The sequence below is a fragment of the Erythranthe guttata genome, chromosome 10 (assembly GCF_056151865.1).
Source record: "Erythranthe guttata isolate IM_541 chromosome 10, IM_541, whole genome shotgun sequence".
In the NCBI taxonomy this organism is placed as follows: Eukaryota; Viridiplantae; Streptophyta; class Magnoliopsida; order Lamiales; family Phrymaceae; genus Erythranthe; species Erythranthe guttata.
The window spans coordinates 9,874,833-9,899,077 of NC_142542.1; the positions used below are offsets into that span (position 1 = coordinate 9,874,833).

Consider the following 24,245-nt stretch of genomic DNA (forward strand, 5'->3'; position numbering starts at 1 on the left):
CGAGTGCCAATTCTCGATTTCCAATTTCTAAAAGGGGAAACCCTAATTCAGTGCACTTTCTAAATTTGGAAACTTCCCGATTTAGAAAGTTCACTAAGATGTTCGCCTATTCTTTTCCTTTTCTTGTTCTCATTCATAATTCTAAATTACGAATGTTGGACCCAATCATATTGACTTCCAATCATGCAAAGATAAAATATTTTTTTCTCTGACCCTCGATGATTCAGCTGTAAGCTAGCCGTGGGTCCACAACCCTTTGTGGTCTAAACTCGTCCCTTAGAGTTACGATTAAGATGAAGCTCGTTTCACCTTAATCACCCAACGAATCAAGATTGGCGTCTAGCAACTACGCGTCATGATTCCCTACATACAAATGAAGTGCCTGTAAGAACCTTTTGATATAGTTAACGTACAGTACGATCCCTTCGATTCATATGTCCAGATCGAATTAGAGGCATTGGTTCATCGAGACCTCCTTATTAGTTCAATGACTGTGCGATCGTTCTAAGTGTTGTAACCGGTACGTGCATGAATTAGAGAATCGAATTCTCTAATCATCACTTAGTCAGCTCTGGCCAGAGACTTAGAGATTACAAACTATGAGAACACACAGGACATCCAAGACTATTCTAGCGATCGAATCCCCGACTACAATGCACAGACCTCCCACTATATTTCGGACTGCACGAACACTGGCCCTTGGGGCGGTCCTCGGTGGAACTCTGTTGGGGATCGTGCATGTATACGCAGCGGAATTTAAAAATTTTAGATCGAACTAGTTTCGATTACATGCATAAACTAATCACATAGTCAACGTACCTTAACGCTTCCGCCATACATATGGTAATTATCGATTTAATTGAAAAACACGTAAAACCGAAAATTACGAAACATGCTTGTTCATCATTCAATAAAATCGAAACACGTAATCACATATTACTCATAATCATAAATTATAATTCATACAAACATGCTCGAATTAATTTACGAAAGTTTCAATTTATTTACCTCTTGTAGCGTGAGATTTCGACGAATCAAAACCTAGAACCAATCACGTACAAGCTGCAAATTACCAATCCTCGGGGCTGCAACTTACAGCTGGAGCAAGCTGATCGAGCAAGCGACGAACGGCGGCGCGTGGCAGCAGCAGCGGCGGTGCGTGAGCGGCGTAACGGCGCGTGCGGCGGTGCAGCGGCGGTGCGTGGATTCGTCGGGGCAGCAACTCCTCTCCAATTAGGTTTCACCTCGTATTTTCGACCCACTCGAACTACAACACTAGATGTAAACGAGTTAGATAAACAACAAGAATAAAACGAAGGAGACGAGAGGAGAAAACCGGCGGTTTCCGGCGGTGATCGGCGGTGGCGCGGCGGGGCAGCAACGGCCGAAGAGGATGAGCGGCTAGGGTTTGGTGCTAAAAATCTGATCTCAAACTCTTGTTTGAGGTCTATTTATACTTAGGGTTTTCAACCCTAGTGGGTTTAAGTCATTGGGCTTGACCCACTGATGCATTAAGCCCATTCCCTCGTCGGCCTAGTTTCTAATAAACGATCGTTCACAAAATTATAACAAAATTATATTTGTGACGAGCTCAAAGTCCTCGTCGATACGAGTGCCTCTTCGAAATTTCCAATTTCCAAAATTAGAAACTTCCACTTTAGTGGACTTGCTAAATCGGGAAACTTCCCAATTTAGAAAGTTTACAAAATTCCGCATTTCTCTCTTTCTCCACGTTTATTCCGATTCGCAATTCACAATTACGAATCTTGGATTAAAACATATCGACATCCAGTCGTTCAAAGATTAACACATTAATCTATGCTTGTTGTTATCAAGGATCTATATTACACGAGAAGTGTGACCCTCAATGGTTCAGGTGTATGCTAGCCGTGGGCTCACAACTCTTTGTGATTCGAACAACACATTGTTCTTATACGAACTCCTCCCAAGAGTCCCGATTAGAGTAAAACTCATTTTACCTAATCCCCGATCAAATCGGTGCCCAACGAATCAAGATTGGCGTCTAGCAACTACGCATCATGATTCCCTAGATACAAGTGAAGTGCCTGCAAGAACCTTATGATATAGTTAGCGTACAGTACGATCCTTTCGCAGCACATGTCCCGATTGAACTAGAGTTATTGGTTCACCGAGACCTCTTATAAAGTTCAATAACCGTGCGAACGTTCTAGGTATTATAAATCCGTTCGTGTGCGACTTAGGGAAACACATTTCCCTAATCACCCCACTATCAACTCTGGCCAGAGATTCCTTGGATTATAAAGCGTCAGAACACACAGGACATCCATGACTACTCAAGCGCTCGAATCCCCTACTACAATGCACAGACTTCACACTAGATTTCGGATTGCACGAAGGTTGGCCCTTGGAGTGGTCCGCTGTGGGACTCAGGGACAGGTCACGATACAATCGGTCTTCTAGTGAAGTCACGGTGATGTCTGGGTCTTAAGGACTAATGGTGTACAACTATATCTTAGAAACCTATTACTCGATGAATGAGAACCACTTATAGATTTCTAGGGCGAGGGAGTTCAGTGAACTCATCCAGTATGAGCACCCACTCAAGTATGACGATGTCACAACACCGAGGACTTATGAGATGCAGTACACATACACTAAGTGCTAGTCTCAAAAGGGAAAGGCCGGTATCCTCATTATTGGCGTAACCCATCGACTAGGAACAAGGTTTAACAGTTACATTACATTGCTGAGTTATCTCACGATTCTACTAGATCAACTCACAGTAATAGAGTAACTCGTTAGGACTATATCTATGCTGCTTGCATGGGATAACAGATATAGAATGCCAAATGAAATATTTTATTATTATGAACGAAAAACGATTGTTTTATTACAAGAAATAAGATAAAGACCACAGCCACAAGTTGGCTTGTTGGTCACCTACTCCAACAATCTCCCACTTGACCTAAAGCCAACTACTCATAAATCTAAGTCCCATCGACTCTCGATGTTTCTCGTGGACTGATCCTGACAATGGCTTGGTGAAGGGATCCGCAATATTGTCCTCCGAGGTGACTCTGTCTAGCTTGACTTTACCTCTCTCTATGATCTCTCGGATCACATGGTATTTTCTCAACATGTGCTTCGACTTCTGATGAGCTCTTGGTTCCTTAGCTTGCGCTACGGCTCCGTTGTTATCGCAGTACAACCGTACTGGATCGCTAGCGTTTGAAAATACACCCAACTCTTGGATGAATTTCCTAATCCATGACCCTTCCTTTGAAGCATCTGATGCTGCAATATATTCAGCCTCGGTGGTGGAATTAGCCGTCGTGCCTTGTTTGGAACTCTTCCAACACACGGCACCCCCGTTGACTTTGAATATATACCCCGAGTTTGACTTCGAGTCATCCACGTCCGATTGAAAACTAGAATCCGTGAAGCCTTCTAATTTCAACTCGGTATCCCCATAGACCAAAAACAAATCTCGAGTTCTTCGCAAGTACTTGAGAATGTCCTTCACAGCCTTCCAATGGGCTGGGCCGGGGTCGGACTGATATCTGCTTGTGACGCTCACATCATACGCAATATCAGGTCGTGTACACAGCATGCCATACATTATGCTTCCTATAGCGGATGCATAAGGTGTCCTTTTCATCTCCTCGATTTTCTTTTGCATTTGAGGACGCATGGATTTCGAAAGACGAACCCCATGGGACATTGGCAAGAATCTCTTCTTGGATTCTTCCATGCTAAACCGTTTAAGAACGGTGTCTATGTACATGGATTGGGACAAGCCAAGTAATCTCCTCGATCTATCTCTATAGATCCGTATTCCCAATACGTAGGATGGTTCTCCCAAATCCTTCATCGAGAAACGTGTGGATAACCATACTTTAGTTGACTGTAACATCCCAACATCATTCCCCATGTGTAGTATGTCATCAACATAAAGTACAGGGAAAGTCACTGCACTCCCATTAACCTTCTTGTAGACACAAGGTTCCTCCGGGTTTTTCACAAATTCAAACTCTTTGATAGTTGTGTCGAACCTTTTGTTCCAACTACGGGATGCTTGTTTCAATCCGTAAATGGATCGCTGGAGTTTGCAAACCTTTTGCTCATCTCCAGAAGATATGAAGCCTTCCGGCTGCGCCATGTAAATTTCTTCCTCAATGTCCCCATTAAGCAAAGCGTTCTTCACATCCATTTGCCATATCTTGTAGTCATACCACGCAGAGATGGCCAGCAAAATCCTAATGGACTTAAGCATAGCAACTGGAGAGAAGGTTTCCTCATAGTCAACTCCTTGCTTTTGAGTATAACCCTTCACTACCAATCTAGCCTTGTAGGTCCATACCTTTCCATCTACTCCAATTTTCTTCTTATAGATCCACTTGCAGCCTATTGGAACAATTCCTTCGGGTGGATCTACCAAGGTCCATACCTTGTTGGAGTACATAGAGTCCATTTCGGATTTCATGGCATTAAGCCAATGTCCCTTGTCTGTATCCGATACAGCTTCGTTGAAAGTTCTAGGATCACATCCTTGGTCAACTTCATCAACGAGGAATAACCTATCGGGCGCTCTCCGAACTCTTTCGGATCTACGCAGCGACGGTTCAGGAAGTATATTAGTGGTTTGTTGAATTGGTTCATTATCTGATTGTTGTGCTTGAACTTCAGATTGTGGTTCTCGAACTTCTTCGAGATCAACTACACTGCCCTTTCTATCCGATAGAAATTCCTTCTCAAGGAACACGGCATTTCTCGAGACGAACACCTTTGCCTCGGAAACATAGTAGAATTCGTATCCCCATGGAATCCTCGGGATACCCCACAAAATAGCATAGGTCGGATTTCCTATCCAACTTATCTCCCACTAGCCACTTCACGTAAGCGGGACAACCCCATATCCTTATATGTTTAAACGTGGGTTTCTTGGAGTGCCAAAGTTCATAAGGTGTGGAGTTAACTGCTTTGGTATTAACCCTATTCAGCAAATACACGACAGTTAGGAGTGCATGACCCCACAGGTATGCCGGTAGCTCGGTGAACCCCATCATAGATCGAACCATGTCTAACAGTGTTCGATTCCGATGTTCGGAAACTCCATTAAGTTGAGGAGTTCCAGGAGGAGTCCACTGAGACAGAATCCCATTCTCTTTAAGATAGTCTATAAACTCAGTACTTAAGTATTCGCCACCACGATCGGATCGTAGTTTCTTAATAAGTCTACCGAGTTGGTTTTCTACTTGGTGTCTAAAATCTTTGAACTTTTCAAAAGTTTCAGACTTATACTTCATTAAGTACACGAAACCATACCTAGAATAATCATCGGTAAAGGTAACGAAGTAGTTAAAACCACCCCTAGCACCAACGCTTAGTGAACCATACACGTCTGAATGGATCAAATCCAAAAGACCCTCGGCTCGTTCCATCTTCCCTTTGAAGGGAGTCTTGGTCATTTTTCCTTTAAGGCAGGACACACAAGTTTGAAGTGATTTCACGTCCTCCAAGGAGAACAATCCTTCACTTACAAACTCGTTCATCCTTCTCAAGGAAATATGACCCAGTCGAGCGTGCCAAAGTTTGTGCGGGGTTAAGACTTATATCTTTTCGTTTTGCTGATATAACGTTAATAGGTATTTCATTTGGATCTAGTTCATATAAGTTGTTTATAAGTTGTCCCTTACAAATCATATTTTGATCCTTTTGTATAATGCAAATCGAATTTCCAAAAACAAAAGTAAAACCTTCATTATCCAAAACAGGAATAGAAATAAGGTTTCGAATAAGTGACGGAACAAATAAACAATTGTTCAAAACAATGGAAAAACTAGAATTCAAAACAGAAAGATAAATTGTCCCAATGGCTTCAGCAGCAACCCTTGCTCCGTTGCCCATTCTTAGGTAGGTCTCACCCACATTAAGCTTCCTACTTCTTGTCATGAGCTGCAAATCATTACAAAGATATGAGCCACAACCAGTATCCAATACCCAAGCAGAAGATTTAACGGACAAATTAACTTCAACTAAATACGTACCCTTTTCAGAACGTTTCTGATCGAGGTAAGCCTTGCAGTTGTGTCGCCAATGGCCGTTCTTTCCACAATGATGGCAAGCGTCATCAACTTGCTTGGTGACCTTGTCATTCTTCACTCCGCTCGACTCGCCCTTCTCAAGTTTCTTGCTCGGGCCGAAACTTCTTTCTTTCCTTTTCTTCTGGAAAGAACCTTTCTTCGCAGAAGGAGCAACTAGGAGAACAAATTTCTCCTTCTTGATCGTGGACTCATAGCTGACCAGCATGTTTAACAACTCATCCAATGGTGGATCGAGCTTGTTCATGTTGAAGTTCACTATGAACGATTCATATGAACTAGGAAGGGACAGTAGGATCAAATCCACCGAGAGCTCGGCCGGGAGGGTGACATCAAGGCTCACCAACTTCTTAAGGAGAGTGATCATCTTGAGACCGTGCTCGTGGACCGAAGCCCCTTCACGCAGCCTCATGGTGATCAACTCCTTGGTAGCTGAGTACCTCGATGCCCTAGTATTCTCACTGTACATGCTTTCAAGATGATGCTTGATATCGTAAGCATGCACGTGAGACTCATACTTCCTCGCGAGCTCTGGCACCATGGATGCTAGCATGTAGCACCTCGCATGGAAGTCGTCCTTCTTCCATGCCTCGAAAGTGGCAGTCTCGTCAGCACTAGCAGTCGCAGGAAGAGCAGCGGGGGGACGTTCATTGAGCACATAGAGACGCTCCTCGACTTGGAGCACAAGTTTCAGATTGCGAAGCCAATCCAAATAGTTTGGACCGGTGAGTTTGTTTTGGTCGAGGATTGAGGAAAGGGGATGTTTGGACATTGTTGCTGAGAAAATTTTTAGAAGACAATAATTAGAGTTTAGTTCGTAATAATCGTTACAATTAAAATTTTGGACTTTTATGTTTTAACTGTTCTCCCACTAATTTTATCGAATTCCACCACCCTCTAGCAGACAATCGAGAAAACTTATTTTTCTTTAATGGGCTTTAGGTCCAATAGCGCTAATGTAACCCGTAGTTAATCTATCCCGATTACATAAGCCTAAAGGTAGAGTACTATCAATCACATCACTATGTGACCCTAAAGTTCGATTTACCTCACACTTGATAATGACCTAAGTTAATCTAGCGAATATCAAAATCTTCGTGTGTCAAGTCTAGCCTACCAATATGAGATGTCATAGATCCAACTATATCAAACTAATGCAATCCCTAGTTAATCTAGCCGACCACATTAATCTAATATAATTTTATCTATGACCGTATCTCCATCTAATGTCAATTCAATTACAGCTTATCCCACAATAGCACTCCCCGCTAACATGGCTTACTGCACTATTATGAGAGGCTACACATAATTTAATTGTTGGTAGAAGGAAAGAAAAAATTCAACAATTTGATTTTTCTTTATAGCTTGATAATTATTCTTGATTAAGAATGAGGGATTTTATTTATTAAATCTTATTAGCTCATCGGAAGTTTTAGGTTATGATCGTTTGTGATTCCTACAACTATGTTCTCTAGGTATGTGGAAACGCATATTGATCCTAAGAGAGACACACGATCATCATCGTTCTTAATCACAATTATTCATCTCATGAATTAATTAATAAATATGATTAATTGCAAATATAATTAACGGACTCCCTTCATTCATAAATCAATCAAATAAGAATGAAGTCCATTAATTATTTGCCATCTAATTTGTGTTCCATTAATTAAACTAATTTAACGATTAAATTAAATAATTAATCCAACACTATTCTTTGAATTCAAATTAAATTAATGGATCAATTATCTAATTGGGTTTAATTGATAAATAATTTCAAAAATTAAAAATCAATTAATTTTAATATTAATCTCAGAAAATTAAATTAATTTTTTTTGTTGTTGTGTGCTGACCGGACCGGTCGGACCGGTCAGACCGGACCGGTTCGGTCAGCTGAAAAGCAGCAGCAAAAAAACGATTTTATAAATTAATTTTTTTTTTATATTTTCTGAAATATTCAAAATATTTAATTAATATTAAACCACCCAATTTGATAACACAAAAAAATCAACAATTCAACAAATCGAAGCATGCTTTCGAAAACGATAAACACGTTGACAAATAAACGATTAACCCGTGGCTCTGATACCACTGTTGGGGATCGTGCATGTATACGCAGCGGAATTTAAAATTTTTAGATCGAACTAGTTTCGATTACATGCATAAACTAATCACATAGTCAACGTACCTTAACGCTTCCGCCATACATATGGTAATTATCGATTTAATTGAAAAACACGTAAAACCGAAAATTACGAAACATGCTTGTTCATCATTCAATAAAATCGAAACACGTAATCACATATTACTCATAATCATAAATTATAATTCATACAAACATGCTCGAATTAATTTACGAAAGTTTCGATTTATTTACCTCTTGTAGCGTGAGATTTCGACGAATCGAAACCTAGAACCAATCACGTACAAGCTGCAAATTACCAATCCTCAGGGCTGCAACTCACGGCTGGAACAAGCTGATCCAGCAAGCGACGAACGGCGGCGCGTGGCAGCAGCAGCGGCGGCGCGTGAGCGGCGTAACGGCGCGTGCGGCGGTGCAGCGGCGGTGCGTGGATTCGTCGGGGCAGCAGCTCCTCTCCAATTAGGTTTCACCTCGTATTTTTGACCCACTCGAACTACAACAATAGATGTAAACGAGTTAGATAAACAACAAGAATAAAACGAAGGAGACGAGAGGAGAAAACCGGCGGTTTCCGGCGGTGATCGGCGGTGGCGCGGCGGGGCAGCAACGGCCGAAGAGGATGAGCGGCTAGGGTTTGGGCGGCTAGGGTTTGGTGCTAAAAATCTGATCTCAAACTCTTGTTTGAGGTCTATTTATACTTAGGGTTTTCAACCCTAGTGGGTTTAAGTCATTGGGCTTGACCCACTGATGCATTAAGCCCATTCCCTCGTCGGCCTAGTTTCTAATAAACGATCGTTCACAAAATTATAACAAAATTATATTTGTGACGAGCTCAAAGTCCTCGTCGATACGAGTGCCTCTTCGAAATTTCCAATTTCCAAAATTGGAAACTTCCACTTTAGTGGACTTGCTAAATCGGGAAACTTCCCAATTTAGAAAGTTTACTAAATTCCACATTTCTCTCTTTCTCCACGTTTATTCCGATTCGCAATTCACAATTACGAATCTTGGATTCAATCATATCGACATCCAATCGTTCAAAGATTAACACATTAATCTATGCTTGTTGTTATCAAGGATCTATATTACACGAGAAGTGTGACCCTCAATGGTTCAGGTGTATGCTAGCCGTGGGCTCACAACTCTTTGTGATTCGAACAACACATTGTTCTTATACGAACTCTTCCCAAGAGTCCCGATTAGAGTAAAACTCATTTTACCTAATCCCCGATCAAATCAGTGCCCAACGAATCAAGATTGGCGTCTAGCAACTACGCATCATGATTCCCTAGATACAAGTGAAGTGCCTGCAAGAACCTTATGATATAGTTAGCGTACAGTACGATCCTTTCGCAGCACATGTCCCGATTGAACTAGAGGCATTGGTTCACCGAGACCTCTTATAAATTTCAATAACCGTGCGAACGTTCTAGGTATTATAAATCCGTTCGTGTGCGACTTAGGAAAACACATTTCCCTAATCACTCCACTATCAACTCTGGCCAGAGATTCCTTGGATTATAAAGCGTTAGAACACACAGGACATCCATGACTACTCAAGCGCTCGAATCCCCTACTACAATGCACAGACTTCACACTAGATTTCGGATTGCACGAACGTTGGCCCTTGGAGTGGTCCGCTGTGGGACTCAGGGACAGGTCACGATACAATCGGTCCTCTAGTGAAGTCACGGTGATGTCTGGGTCTTAAGGACTAATGGTGTACAACGATATCTTAGAAACCTATTACTCGATGAATGAGAACCACTTATAGATTTCTAGGGCGAGGGATTTCAGTGAACTCATCCAGTATGAGCACCCACTCAAGTATGTCTATGTCACAACACCGAGGACTGATGACACACAGTACACATACACTAAGTGCTAGTCTCAAAAGGGAAAGGCCGGTATCCTCATTATTGGCGTAACCCATCGACTAGGAACAAGGTTTAACAGTTACATTACATTGCTGAGTTATCTCACGATTCTACTAGATCAACTCACAGTAATAGAGTAACTCGTTAGGACTATATCTATGCTGCTTGCATGGGATAACAAATATAGAATGCCAAATGAAATATTTTATTATTACTAACGAAATACGATTGTTTTATTACAAAAAATAAGATAAAGACCACAGCCACAAGTTGGCTTGTTGGTCACCTACTCCCACAAACTCAGGGACAGGTCACGATACAGCTGGTCCTCTAGTGAAGTCACGGTGATGTCTAGGTCATAAGGACTAATTGTGTACAACTATACCATAGATATCTCTACTCGATTATTGAGGACCACTTAGAGATTTCTAGGGTGAGGGAGTTTAGTGAACTCGTCAATTTACGAGCACACACTTATGCATGCCGATATCCCAATACCGTTTACTGATGAGATGCAGTACACATACACTAAGTGCTAGTCTCTTAATGGGAAAGGCCGATATCCTCATTGGTGGCGTAACCCTTCGACTAGGAACACGTTTAACAGTTATAATACTAAAGTAAATATCTCACGATTCTAAACATCAATTACTAGTACTTGTAATAACTGTAAGGACTATATCTATGTTTGAGACAAATGGACAAAGATATAGAATGCCAAGGTGTTTTTATCATTAATACGAAAAAGGTTTATTTATTACAAGAATGAATGGAAAGACCACAACCACAAGTTGGCTTGTTGGTCACCTACTCTAAATATCTCCCACTTGACCTAAAGCCAACTATCTATGAATCGCAATCCCATCGACTCTCGATGTTTCTCATGGACCGACCTTGGTAAAGGCTTCGTGAAGGGGTCTACAACGTTCTCTTCCGAGGTGACTCATTCTACTTTAACTTCACCTCTATCAATGATCTCTCGGATCACATGATACTACCTCTGAATATGCTTGGACTTCTCATGAGATCTCGGCTCCTTAGCTTGCGCCACGGCTCCGGTGTTATCACAGTACAACGGTACTGGATCATTAGCATTAGAAATGACACCCAACTCTTGGATGAATTTCCTTATCCAAGTCCCTTGTTTTGCAGCTTCGGACGCTGCAATGTATTCAGCTTCGGTAGTGGAATCGGCCATTGTGCTTTTCTTGGAACTCTTCCAACACACGGCACCACCATTAAGCGTGAATATAAATCCCGAGTTCGACTTTGAGTCATCCACATCTGATTGAAAACTAGAGTCGGTAAAGCCCTCTAATTTTAACTCGGCACCCCCGTAGACGAAAAATATATCCTTAGTCCTTCGCAAGTACTTGAGGATATCTTTCACGGCCTTCTAGTGAGCTGGACCGGGGTTAGATTGATATCGGCTTGTGACACTCACAACATACGCAGTATCGGGTCTTGTACACAGCATGCCATACATTATGCTTCATATGGCAGAAGCATAAGACGTCCTTTTCATCTCCTCGATTTCACTAGGTGTCTGAGGACACATGGATTTCGAGAGACGAACCCCATGGGACATTGTCAAGAATCCCTTCTTGGATTCTTCCATTCTAAATCGTTTCATAACGGTGTCTATGTACAGGCTTTGGGATAAGCCATGCATCTTTCTTGCTCTATCTCTATAGATCCGTATTCCTAATACGTAAGATGCTTCTCCTAAATCCTTCATTGAGAAAATTGTGGATAACCATGCTTTCGTTTGTTGCAACATTCCAACGTCATTCCCAATGAGAAGAATGTCATCAACATAAAGCACCAAAAATATCACTACCCTCCCACTAACCTTCTTGTATACACAAGGTTCCTCCGGGTTCTTCTCAAAATCAAACTCTTTGATAGTTGAGTCGAACCTAATGTTCCAACTATGGGATGCTTGTTTCAATCCATAAATGGATCGCTGGAGTTTGCAAACCTTTTGCTAACTTCCAGTAGATATGAAGCCTTCCGGCTGCGCCATGTAAATTTATTCCTCAATGTCTCCATTAAGGAATGCGGTCTTCACATCCATTTGCCATATCTCGTAGTCGTACCACGCAGCTATGGCCAGCAAAATCCTAATGGACTTCAGCATCGCGACTGGTGAAAAGGTTTCCTCATAGTCAACACCTTGCATTTGAGTATATCCTTTCGCTACCAATCTAGCTTTATAGGTCGATACCTTTCTATCTACTCCAATTTTCTTCTTATAGATCCACTTGCAGCCTATGAGACCTATTCCCTTAGGTGGATCTACCACGGTCCACACCTTGTTGGAGTACATGGAGTCCATTTCGGATTTCATGGCAGTTAGCCAATGTCCCATGTCCGCATCCGATACGGCCTCATTGTATGTTCTTGGATCTTGTCCAAGATCAACATGATCTTCATCATTTTCGAGGAAGAATAACCTATCAGGCATTTTCCGAACTCTTTCGGATCTATGCACTGAAGGTTTATGAGGTATATTAGTGGATTGTTGTATTGATTCGATTACTTGTTCTTGTGCTTGAACTTCACTTTGCGGTTCTTGAACTACTTCAAGTTCTATCATGCTGCCTTTTCTATCGGATAGAAACTCCCTTTCTAAAAATGTGGCATTTCTCGAAACAAACGTCTTTGCTTACTTGACAGAATAGAATTCGTATCCCATTGAGTCCTCGTTTTCTTCGTTGTACTTAGCCTATCACGTATCTAGTGCTGCGTGGATAGTAGATTGAATATACGAGGTGGAAATTAAGACGAGGAAGATTCTTGTTCCACCAACGCCGCCATTAGGGTTGCCTTCACGCGCCGCCACAAACCGATAATGTGAGAAGGCAATTCTGAAAAAACTGCTCTCGAATTTTCTGCACAGTCCAGCGAGAAAATTCGTCATAAATCAGACAATGATCGGATGGATGTGAAATTTTGATAGAAGCTTTCAGAGTCATTGTTCTAGAATACCACACAACAAATTGGTGATGCAGTCAATAACCATGGAGATATTGAAGTTGGAACATGCCTGTAATTTCAGATCAGAAAATAGGTTGGATCAGTAGGAGTGGGAAAAACAGCTAGCCATCTTCTCGATCTTCGTTCGATTCACACTTCAAAGGAAAAATCTCATTTTCCCTAATATATATATATATATATCGAAGGGAACCGGTTCGTAGCCCTTTAGGCCAAAATGCAACGGGGCGGGGAATGTTGAGTCGAACTCCTTCGGGTCTAAAGGTGTCGGGGCGGGGGTGTTTGGGGCGAAGCTTAGTGGGCCGAGAGTCCTTGGGTCCGGACGTCGTGGTCCGGGAGCTGTCGGGTCCGAGAGTAGTGGGCCGGGAGCCATCGGGTCTAAGAGTCGTGGACCGGGAGCAGTCGGGTTTGGGCGTCGTGGGCCGAGAGCTGTCGGTTTCAAGCCTCGTGGGCCGGGAGCCGTCGGTTCCTAGCTTCGTGGGCCGTGAGTCGTTGGGTCGAGACTTTACCGGCCCGGGAGCTGTCGGGTTCAAGGGGTTCGGGTCCCGCGGCCGAGGCTAGTGGTGCGGCCAACGTTGTTGATCCTAAATTGATTTGGAAGACCCAGAGCATTGGGCGTGGTTTTGAAAGATTGATGTGTTCAGAACAAATCACAACTTGCGAAAATTAAAAAGGCACAAGGTGACGGTGTAAAACAAAGAACCCGAGCCTATAGGCCCGTTTCTCTCATATTAGGGCGACGGCGTTCATGTCCTTAGATCAGATTACTCGAAGGGAAAAATCGTTGGACAACATTTCATCCGAATGGATGGTTGGCGCTCACTGTTCGTACCTACTCTGTCGCGGTCACCGTCGGTGGAATCATTGGAGTTGGTTGATGTGGGGATAGAGCGTAGTGATGATGGGAGTAGTTTGAATGAGTTGGAGTTGCCAAAGGTGACGTCGGATGAGGCCATTGGGCCGAGTGAGAGACTTGTTCGGGAGCTCTTGGAGGAGTTAGACTTTGACACTTTGTTTGCCATGGATAAGTTGACGGAGATTCGTGCTTGCCTTGGGGTCGTTGGAGATGTGGAAATTAGAATGCCGGCCAAGGGTGATAGGTGTTATGCTCCATCGGTTGGCTTCTTTACCTTCTGTGGCGGCCCTCTCATGGTTGGAAGGACTCTACCACTCAATCCCCTTCTTGTAGAAATATGCCGAGGCGCCGGTATTTTTATTAGTCAACTATTTCCCAATGCCCACCTATATTTCCTCGGTTTTTGCCATCGAGCGGAAGTTGCACAAGTTCCCGTCTCCACCAAATTGTTCCATAGTTTGTTTATCGTGAGGCCGTTACTACCGGGAGGGCCGTATTTTCATTTTTACCCCCGGCCGTTGTCTAAGTTTTTGCTAAAATGTAGCTATAAATGGGACGACTGGAAGATGTGGTTCTTGTATGCTCGAAATGTTGAGGGGTTGGTTTCGCCGAAATAGGACGGAGGTTGCCCCGTTTTGGTGATGGAAGAGATGCTTGATTATCAAATGATGTGCGAAGGAATCGGATTTTTTGAAAAACTGTTCGACCCATGGACTCTAATTCCTCGGGGTAGAATTGACACCATTTTTCTTAGAAACATCATCCTTCCCTTTTTTAATTCCTTGCTTTTAGTTATTATTAATTCATTATATTATATTATTATTATTTATTTATCTTTCGTTTAAAATGCTCTAGCTTCCTCGTTTTTGTAGGTTAAAGGATGAGCTACTCGGAGCTGAAGAAATACCGTGCCATGAGGGATGAAGAATTAGCCAAGGTTGGTCGGCGGGACTCATTACCGACATCTCGGCCGAAGTTTGTTTAACCATCGACGGGGCGGGAGAATGATAACCGAAAGGGATCATTTAATCATCGGATTAAGGAAAGGACGCCGACCGATTGCGTGGGTGGATCTCGGAGTGTGCCGACGGCCGGGGTGGCCGACGGGCGCGCGGGTGGTGGGCGGCGGCTGACGGTGGGTAGAACTCGAACGGATTCGGCGGGGTTTATATTACCCTCTCCCATCGTCATTTCTCGTACTCCTTCCACTTCCTCGAGGGAAAAGAGGGTTCGATCTTCGGATGATGGCGGGCCGGTCTCGGACTTAAGAGAGAAAAGGCTTTGTGCCGCCGAGGTGGTTGCTCCGTTATCGGTCAAGGGTGCGGTTATTGACCCAGATCCGGTGCCTTTGCCTATGGGAGCCGGGAAAGGGTATTTTCTTTCGGGGACCAATCGAAACTTTGGCAGCGACTCGGTTTTCGATACACTTGATGATAGTTTGGCGGTGGAGAAGGTGTTAAGCTTCCCGACGGAATTTGATAAATCCCGACTTGCGTCGAAGTCGTTTGATGAAATGATTGGTGGATTGGGAGGAGATCTCTCCCGGGTTGGTGGCTCATTATTGCTTTATTATTACATCATTATTTCAACTTGCTATGTACATTCTATTATTCCGTATGTGTTTTTGATTGGTGTGCTTGTACCCTTTTTTCATAGGCTTTGACTTGGTATACGACGGTGTGTACTCATGGCAAAGGGGTTGATGAGGAATGTGCAAGGTTGCGTGAGGAATCGCGTTATACCAACTCCTTGTACGTGGACGCCCGAGATCACAATGCGGCTCTTAAAGTCGAAAATGGCGGCCTTAAGGGGTCTCTTGAAGAAAATAAGAATAAGTTGGCCAAGTTGGAGAAGAAGCATAAGCAACTATTGGCCCTTTGGGAGGGCAAGAAGAAAGAGCGTCGCAATACGGAGGCGGGGCGCAAAGAATTATACGCCGAATTGGAGAAGGAGAAGTTGGAGGCTACCTCTTTCTTGTCGGCTCATAGTGGGTCGGCCGGGGTGTTGGAGACCACGTTGGGTATCATGGTGATTGAGCAATTTAAGGCGAGTCCTAATTTTGCAAATTTGCAAAATGAGCATGCGGACAAGTTCTTTAATGAGATCGCCCGGCATTGCCGCCAATAAGGCCGTCGTTTGGGCATCGCCGAGGAGATTTTGAAGGCCATAGATCCTAGTGTCTTGGAGGTCGGGGAGATGATTGGGGCACTTGACGAAGTGGACGCTCAGGAGGAGCTCTTCGATGCCACCGCGCCTACGATTGAGGGTGACCCCGCCACTTAGGGCTTAGTATATTTATATTTTCAGAGGTAGGTGATCGTATGAGAGCTGTAGTAACTTTATTTTTGATATACGTGCTCGTATGAGAGCCGTATTATTGCTAAGACGTGGTCTAGCTCATATTTTGTCGGGTTTCCTTGGATATACCGTTGGATTACTTTTCGCTCCGCCATCATATATATATGTGTTTTTTAGGAGGTGAACTAAAAAATATGCGCGCTTTTGCTATATGAATGGATTGTTTTAATCGCTCTTCAATTTTGCAGTTCTCATGCCCTTGTTACTTAGTGGCTGATCAGACTGCTTAAGTTTCTATATGAACATTCATGGCGGGGAGGGGCGCCTTGGACTTTTAGCCACTGTTTCTTTTGCTATTGCGGATGTTATGGGAGGGAAATAATAAGGGCCGAGCTGGCCAAGCGTATATGGCCGATGACATTTCCCCCTCTACCCCGTGTTTTAGCACTTGACCGTGGATAAAGTTTTTATTTATTTTTATTGTGTGTGTAGACAGTGAAGTAGGAGAAAGGTACGAGGGATGGTATGCCCCCCGGAACTGCTTCATTAATAATATGAAAACTGCGGCGGGCGACATGCCCCCGACTTGTTCGTGAAAAGCGGAAATAAATAAGTGGCGGGCCTCGCAGGACCGAAGTTTGGGAAATGGAAACCTTAAAGTAAAATATTTCTTCAAGTTAACGACGTTCCATGTACTCGGCAGGTGCCGTCCGTCAATATGTTGGAGGCGGTATGCTCCTGCATAGACAAATTGGGTTATTTTGTACGGTCTTTCCCATTTTGGATCCAACTTGCCCACGACTTTGGAGATTCAAACCTTTCGGAGTACTACGTTTCTGACCTGGAATGTTCTTGACTTCACCCGTTGATTATATGGTTGCGCCATCCTGGCCTTTAGGCTGCCGCCCGGGTCGACGTGGCCACCCTCACTTCCCCAAGGAAGTCTAGACTGGTCTGATTGCTGAGTCGTTATGCTGGATTGAGTAGTTCGCAATTCGCCATGAAGGTTGTCATATTTCGCTTGGAACCACTGCCTCCATTTCATATGCGAGGTTCAAGGGAGATCCCGCTTCGAAAAACTTGTTTCAAAGGAAAATTTGTCAAGACCACCGCTTGGTGGGATTGAAAATAGGGTCGTAACTTCCGGGCTGCGGTGACTAGTGCTAAGGCGAGCCGTTCTAACCTCGAACATTGTTGTTCGGTTCCTCGGAGGGCGCGACTGACATAGTTAACAGGTTGGTTCCTTCGCTCCCCCTCGCGTACCAAAACTGTTGGGGATCGAGCATGTATACGCAGCGGAATATATAAAATTTTAGATCGAACTAGTTTCGATTACATGCATGAACTAATCACATAGTCAACGTACCTTAACGCTTCCGCCATACATATGGTAATTTACGATTTTATTAAAACATGTAAAACCGAAAAATATAAAACATGCTTGTTCATCATATTGCAAAAATCGAAACACATAATCACATATTACTCATGCTCGTAAATTAAAATTCACACAAACATGTTCGAATCAAATTTACGGAAGTTCCGATTTAATTACCTCTTGTAGCGTGAGATTTCGACGAATCGAAATCCGAACTCAAACCCGTACAAGCTGCGTTATACCACACCTAAGGGCTGTAGGAATACCACCAAACGGCAGCTGGTCCGACGGTGAGGCGACGGCGGCGCGTGCGAGTCAGTGGCGGCGGCGCGTGGGCGAAGCAGCGGCGCGTGGGGCGGTGCAGTGGCGGTGCAACGATGCCTTCGGGGCTGCAGCTCCTCTCCAATCAGGTTTCACCTCGAATAAACCGATCTCCCCCTATTGTAGCACTAGATACAAAGGGGTTAGATAACAAACGAAATACGAGAGAAAGAGAAGAGAAAAACCGGCGGTTTCCGGCGGCGAATGGCGCCAGTGTGGCGGGGCAGCGGCGGCCGAGAGGCTTGGGCAGCTAGGGCTGGACGGCTAGGGTTTTTAGGAGTAAAAATCTGATCTCAAACTCTTGTTTGAGGTCTATTTATACTAGGGTTCTCAACCCTTGTGGGTTTAAGTCATTGGGCTTAACCCACTGATGCATTAAGCCCATTCCCTCGTCGGCCTCGTTTCTAGTAAACGATCGTCCACAAAATTATAACAAAATTATATTTGTGACGAGCTTAAAGTCCTCGTCGATACGAGTGCCTCTTCGAAATTTCAAATTTCCAAAAGTGGAAACTTCCCAATTTAGAAAGTTCACTAATTTCCGCATGTCTCTTTCTCTACGTTCATTCCGACTCGTAATCCACAATCACGAATCTTGGACTCAATCATATTGACCTCCAACTTTGCAAAGATTAACATATTAACCTATGCTCATTGTTATCAAGGATCCGTATTACACGAGAAGTGTGACCCTCAATGGTTCAGGTGTATGCTAGCCGTGGGCTCACAACTCTTTGTGATTCGAACAACACATTGTTCTTATACGAACTTCTCCCAAGAGTCCCGATTAGAGTAAAACTCATTTTACTTAAAACTCGTGGACTGATCCTGACAATGGCTTGGTGAAGAGATCTGCAATATTGTCCTCCGAGGTGACTCTGTCTAGCCTGACTTCACCTCTCTCTATGATCTCTCGGATCACATGGTATTTTCTCAACACGTGCTTCGACTTCTGATGAGCTCTTGGTTCCTTAGCTTGCGCTACGGCTCCGTTGTTATCGCAGTACAGCCGTACTGGATCGCTAGCGTTCGGAAATACACCCAACTCTTGGATGAATTTCCTAATCCATGACCCTTCCTTTGAAGCATCTGATGCTGCAATATATTCAGCCTCGGTGGTGGAATCAGCCGTCGTGCCTTGTTTGGAACTCTTCCAACACACGGCACCCCCGTTGACTTTGAATATGTACCCCGAGTTTGACTTCGAGTCATCCACGTCCGATTGAAAACAAGAATCCGTGAAGCCTTTTAATTTCAACTCGGTATCCCCATAGACCAAAAAAAAATCTCGAGTTCTTCGCAAGTACTTGAGAATGTCCTTCACAGCCTTCCCATGGGCTGGGCCGGGGTCGGACTGATATCTGCTTGTGACGCTCACAACATACGCAATATCAGGTCGTGTACATAGCATGCCATACATTATGCTTCCTATAGCGGATGCATAAGGTGTCCTTTTCATCTCCTCGATTTTCTTTTGCATTTGAGAGCGCATGGATTTCGAGAGACGAACCCCATGGGACATTGGCAAGAATCTCTTCTTGGATTCTTCCATGCTAAACCGTTTAAGAACGGTGTCTATGTACATGGATTGGGACAAGCCAAGTAATCTCCTCGATCTATCTCTATAGATCCGTATTCCCAATACGTAGGATGGTTCTCCCAAATCCTTCATCGAGAAACGTGTGGATAACCATACTTTAGTTGACTGTAACATCCCAACATCATTCCCCATGTGTAGTATGTCATCAACATAAAGTACAGGGAAAGTCACTGCACTCCCATTAACCTTCTTGTAGACACAAGGTTCCTCCGGGTTTTTCACAAATCCAAACTCTTTGATAGTTGTGTCGAACCTTTTGTTCCAACTACGGGATGCTTGTTTCAATCCGTAAATGGATCGCTGGAGTTTGCAAACCTTTTGCTCATCTCCAGAAGATATGAAGCCTTCCGGCTGCGCCATGTAAATTTCTTCCTCAATGTCCCCATTAAGGAAAGCGGTCTTCACATCCATTTGCCATATCTCGTAGTCATACCACGCAGAGATGGCCAACAAAATCCTAATGGACTTAAGCATAGCAACTGGAGAGAAGGTTTCCTCATAGTCAACTCCTTGATTTTGAGTATAACCCTTCGCTACCAATCTAGCCTTGTGGGTCGATACCTTTCCATCTACTCCAATTTTCTTCTTATAGATCCACTTGCAGCCAATGGGAACGATTCCCTCGGGTGGATCTACCAAGGTCCATACCTTGTTGGAGTACATAGAGTCCATTTCGGATTTCATGGCATTAAGCCAATGTCCCTTGTCTGTATCCGATACATCATCGTTGAAAGTTCTAGGATCACAGCCTTGGTCAACTTCATCAACGAGGAATAGCCTATCGGGCGCTCTCCGAACTCTTTCGGATCTACGCAGCGACGGTTCAGGAGGTATATTAGTGGTTTGTTGAATTGGTTCATTATCTGATTGTTGTGCTTGAACTTCAGATTGTGGTTCTCAAACTTCTTCGAAATCAACTACACTGCCCTTTCTATCCGATAGAAATTCCTTCTCAAGGAACACGGCATTTCTCGAGACGAATACCTTTGCCTCGGAAACATAGTAGAATTCGTATCCCATGGAATCCTCGGGATACCCCACAAAATAGCATAAGTCGGATTTTCTATCCAACTTATCTCCCATTAGCCGCTTCACGTAAGCGGGAAAACCCCATGTCCTAATATGTTTAAACGTGGGTTTCCTGGAGTGCCAAAGTTCATAAGGTGTGGAGTTAACTTATTTGGTATTAACCCTATTCAGTAAATACACGGCAGTTAGGAGTGCATGACCCCACAGGTATGCCGGTAGCTCGGTGAACCCCATCATAGATCGAACCATGTCTAACAGTGTTCGATTCCGACGTTCGGAAACTCCATTAAGTTGAGGAGTTCCAGGAGGAGCCCATTGAGACAGAATCCCATTCTCTTTAAGATAGTCTATAAAGTCAGTAGTTAAGTATTCACCACCACGATCGGATCATAGTTTCTTAATACGTCTACCGAGTTGGTTTTCTACTTGGTGTCTAAAATCTTTGAACTTTCCAAAAGTTTCAGATTTATACTTCATTAAGTACACGAAACCATACCTAGAATAATCGTCGGTAAACGTAATGAAGTAGTTAAAACCACCCCTAGCACTAACGCTTAGTGGACCACACACGTCTGAATGGATCAAATCCAAAAGACCCTCGGCTCGTTTCATCTTCCCTTTGAAGGGAGTTTTGGTCATTTTTCCTTTAAGGCAGGATTCACAAGTTTGAAGTGATTTCACGTCCTCCAAAGAGAACAATCCTTCACTTACAAATTCGTTCATCCTTCTCAAGGAAATATGACCCAGTCGAGCGTGCCAAAGTTGTGCGGGGTTAAGACTTATATCTTTTCGTTTTGCTGATATAACGTTAATTGGTATTTCACTTGGATTTAGTTCATATATGTTGTTTATAAGTTGTCCCTTACAAATCATATTTTGATCCTTTTGTATAATGCAAATCGAATTTCCAAAAACAAAAGTAAAACCTTCATTATCCAAAACAGGAATAGAAATAAGGTTTCGAATAAGTGACGGAACAAATAAACAATTGTTCAAAACAACGGAAAAAGTAGAATCCAAAACCATTAGATAAATCATCCCAATGGCTTCAGCAGCAACCCTTGCTCCGTTGCCCATTCTTAGGTAGGTCTCACCCACATTAAGCCTCCTACTTCTTGTCATGAGCTGCAAATCATTACAAAGATGTGAGCCACAACCAGTATCCAATACCCAAGAAGAAGATTTAACGGATAAATTAACTTCAACTAAATACGTACCCTTTTCAGAATATTTCTGATCGAGGTAAGCCTTGCAGTTGTGTCGCCAATGGCCTTTCTTTCCACAATGATGGCAAGCGTCATCAACTTGCTTGGTGACCTTGTCCTTCTTCACCCAGCTCGACTCGCCCTTCTCAAGTTTCTTGCTTGGGCCGAAACTCCTTTCGTTCATTTTCTTCTGGAAAGAACCTTTCTTCGCAGAAGGAGCAACTAGGAGAACAAATTTCTCCTTCTTGATCGTGGACTCATAGCTGACCAACATGTTCAACAACTCATCCAATGGTGGATCGAGCTTGTTCATGTTGAAGTTCACTATGAACGATTCATAAGAACTAGGAAGGGACAGTAGGATCAAATCCACCGAGAGCTCGGCCGGGAGGGTGACATCAAGGCTCACCAACTTCTCAAGGAGAGTGATCATCTTGAGACCGTGCTCGTGGACCGAAGCCCCTTCACGCAGCCTCATGGTGATCAACTCCTTGGTAGCTGAGTACCTCGATGCCCTAGTATTCTCACTGTACTTGCTTTCAACATGATGCTTGATATCATAAGCATGCACGTGAGACTCATACTTCCTCGCGAGCTTTGGCACCATGTATGCTAGCATGTAGCACCTCGCATGGAGGTCGTCCTTCTTCCATGCCTCGAAAGTGGCAGTCTCGTCGGCAGTAGCAGTCGCAGGGAGAGTAGCGGGGGGGGGGGGGGGGGGGGGGGGGGGGGGGGGGCGTTCATTGAGCACATAGAGACGCTCCTCGACTTGGAGCACAAGTTTCAGATTGCGAAGCCAATCCAAATAGTTTGGACCGGTGAGTTTGTTTTGGTCGAGGATAGAGGAAAGGGGATGTTTGGAGAGGGAGAGGACGCGACAGGAAGCCATGGCAACCGAGATAGGACCATATGTTCTCGTTGATATTGGTGGTGATTATGATCATTTTGTCGGAAATCATGGTGCTGAGGATTTTATGGGCAATGATGATGCTAGGCGGATAGTGGCTGAGGTTGAGGGTGTTTCTTATCACAGTCCTGCCGTAAAATTCCAGACTTTCTCGGGCCAGAAACCTTGGATGGAGCTTGGCCGGGTGGGCCAAAAGTTCCCGAGTTGATACCTTCGTTCAAGTCGCATATAGCCGCATATGTTTGGATTTGACAGGAAATATGTGTTCTTTTGTTTAGTTATTTTTGTAAAATGCCCTATTTAATCTAACTCTTTGGTTTGTGATTGTGGAAATACATAAGAACGTAATAACAATAATAGAGAGAGAATGAGAGAACACAAGTGAACAAGATCCGTAGAGAGATAATTGTGGGTGTTTAGGGGAGGGAAAATTCTTATTTATAGAGGTGTAATTCACCGGAAGTTACAAAAGAGTTACAACTACTACAAAGTGTGGGGATAATGGGGTAGTGAAAAGTTGCGAATTCATAGTGGAATTTGGAGGTTACAACCTCTCATGTGGTAGGATAGGAAGACCCATTTTTACATGTTATTTACAACACCTCCCTTGGGTATTCCTATCAAAATACTACTGTGTTGTTCATGCTGTCTCGTTCAAACTGTTCGATTAATAAAAATTCAGTGGGAAAAAATAAAATCGGTTAGGAAAAGAGTAAAACGCACAATCTTTCCAATCTGCATGTGTCACCTCGTTAAAACCTTGGCGAGTAACGAACGAAGGAAAAAGAGCACAACAAAGCACCCGATTATTCTGAACTGAGTATCTACACGGTACTCCCCCACAAGTTAACTCTCCCAGATACGTACAAGGGAGTAAGCTCGGATAATCTACTGAAGTCAATGACCTAACATGTTTTCAAAAGTTGACTTTAAACAAAACTTAGTCTAAAAGTTGGAGTACTTTAAACATGTTTTCTTAATTTCATACTGAGTAGATAGACCTTAACATCCATTTTTCACCTAATACAATTTTCATCAGATACATTGAGATAGGTGAACTCGAGTTTGCTGATGTGTTTCGTCTTGAATCAAATATTGTATGGAATATTAGTGTTTTATGGGAATATAACCTCCATAGATAATTTCATGAATATTTCAACTTATTAGAACTTTCGGTTTAATAATTCATACACCACATGTTCATACACATTCATGAACTTCATAAGATAAACCATAACGAAGAACCAAAATCGCACTTATGTCACAAAATTACATATAACAGATAAACAATGGATCAATTGAATAGAATTCTCAATTAGAGATGGATCAATGTCTTCATCCAATTAAAACAATGAAAATTTGTCAAACATCAAAGACATATCATGATGCTCAATAGTATTGGTATAAAAGATAATCAAAACCGTATAGCTTGTCATGATATAAATCATAATTATCATGTATATATAACTAATACAAATGCTATGAACCAATTTGAAATGACTGAGATAGTTAGTTACTATTAACTAAATAGATTCATAATGTGAAATTCAT

At 43.1% G+C, this 24,245-nt stretch overlaps 2 pseudogenes; both read right to left on the bottom strand.

The window, feature by feature from the left end:
* Positions 1 to 2,723: 2,723 nt before the first annotated feature.
* LOC148767490 (secreted RxLR effector protein 161 pseudogene) lies at positions 2,724 to 3,640 on the bottom strand (annotated as a pseudogene).
* Positions 3,641 to 10,935: 7,295 nt separating this feature from the next.
* Positions 10,936 to 11,661, bottom strand: LOC148767491 (secreted RxLR effector protein 161 pseudogene; annotated as a pseudogene).
* Positions 11,662 to 24,245: the final 12,584 nt, after the last annotated feature.